We start from the raw sequence: 2,350 nt of genomic DNA on the forward strand, positions 1-2,350 counted from the left end.
TTTACAACACCTAGCACAGGACTTTGTGTATAGTGAGTGCCATATTGTGTGTGTGTGTGTGTGTGTGTGTGTGTGTGTGTGTGTGTGTGTGTGTGTGTTGAAAGAATTATAGGCAAGATCAGATGTTATGGGTGACTTTAGGACAAAATGATATTCAAAAGAAAAGAATGATTAGAGAAAAAATGCAGAAAATGTAAGATAATATGAGAATGAACAATACTAACTGAACATAGAGACAGTATAAAACATGCATGAAATCGCTGGAAAGTTCTAAGACTTTCAAAAGGATTTAGACTTCAAAAAATCTGGGAATCCTCTATTATGTGTTGATCATCTTGCCAGAGGAGTCAAATGGTATTATTGTTTTGCATTTGTATGAGCACCAAAATTCTCACTTTCTTGGAATTTCAAATTTCATTCATGTGATAAAAAGATGCCATTAAATCCAAAATTTTAATTTGTGAACTGGTGCTTTTTAAAAAATAGGGATGCAAGAACTTCTGCTTACAGCTTTGCCAGAGTAACTGGTACCAGACTTTCCCTGCCATAAACTATGAGACACTATACATGAGGCAAATGTTCTCAGTAATTGGGCACAGGGACTACAGGATTGTGAACTTCGAGAGAAGGAAAACATGTAAGTTGAGCTCCATATTTGTTGTGGCTTTCTGCCTGGAGACACTTACCAGCTAGCACAGGCTGCTGGAGGCAAAGTAGAGAGGGTAGCTTCGCTGAATGGAAAAGGCTGAGGTCAGAGTTAGGGGTGGCAGTAGTGTCTGGAATTAAGAGGAAAGAGTACTTGATAGGAAGAAGCTGCATGGGGAGAAGGGGTAGCCGAGAGATGCTCCTGCATGGCTGACAGCTAGAAGAAGACCCCAGAAGTCATGCAGTGCTAGATAATGTTGGAACACCACTACAGTTACAGTGGAGAGATCTTACTGAATACTGCAGATATTCAGTTTAAACTCTAGAAAAGCCAATACTCTACAGTAATAGCCACACCCTAGGACTCAGGCAAAACCAAAATAGATTTGAACTACAATCAAAGGATACACAAGTAATCTAATTAGTTGCTGGAACACAACTCAATACCCTTTAAAGGAAGACTACACAATCTAGACTCCCTACAACGTATCATACATAATGTTTAATATCCAATAAAAAAAAGTAGTATCTTGAAAATAATAATTACAGGGATAAAACCCTCACTAGACAGATTAAGAAAAAGAGAGAAAACCCAAATTACCAGTGGCAAGAATGAAACAGGAGATATCTTACAGATCCCACTGACATTAGAAAGATAATCTGAGAATTTTACAAACATTTATTCTAATAGATTTGACAACGTAAATAAATGAACAAATTCCTTAAATAATACAACCTACAAAGATGGACACAAGAAGAAACAGATAATCTAAAATGGCAGGGGCCTGCAAAGTCAAACTTATTCTTATAACAATATGGAAAACTTCTTTGCCTTTTCCATTTTTAGTCTCTCACAAGCGGAGTTTTCCATAGATTACAAAATGTGTGATATTATAATAGCTTGAATACAGAAGCAGATATGAGAACCATCGTCTGCTAAACTGTACATTAAAGAAACTGATAAAAATGTAAAATAATGGCTCCCTTCTCACAAAAATTTTTTGGAAGGTAGCCTTATTTTTCATAAAAATGTTATTACAATATACTATGTTTAATAAGTTGATAAACATTTATAATTTCCTGTTTTAACTTTTAATACAGTTTATAGATAAATGTAACCTATTTAAAGAAAACACTTTGAGGATTCAGTAATTTTTAAAAATTTAAGTGAATCTTGAAGGCAAAGTGTTTGCAAACCACCAATTTAATAAATCTGATATAAGCTCATTTAGAAAATGGAGATGGAGGAAAACATCCTAGTTTGTTCTATCTGGTCAATATAACACTGATACCAAAATCTAGTAAGTTATTACAAGAAATCTATAGTCTAATATCTCTAATGAACACACGTGCATTAATCTTTTTTAAATATCAGCAAATTAAATAAAACAATAAATAAAAAATAATACATCATGGTCAAGTGGGCTTTATTCCCAGATTGCAAGGTCAGTGTAATGGTTGAAAAATCAATCAATATAATTCACCACATTAACAGAAAAAATATGGCTGTAAAACATGACCACCTCAATAAATGCAGAAAAAGACACTTTACAAAATCCAACATCTATTCCTAGAAATTGAAGGAACTTCATCAATTTGATTTTTTAAAAAAAGCATCTACAGAAAAGCTATACTTAATAATACATTCGATAGTAAAATAGTGAACATTTTCCCTCAGTAACAGGAACAATGTAAGGATATCTTC

Source organism: Pteropus medius, unplaced genomic scaffold (genome assembly GCF_902729225.1).
Source record: "Pteropus medius unplaced genomic scaffold, Ma_sr-lr_union100, whole genome shotgun sequence".
NCBI classification, from domain to species: domain Eukaryota; kingdom Metazoa; phylum Chordata; class Mammalia; order Chiroptera; family Pteropodidae; genus Pteropus; species Pteropus medius.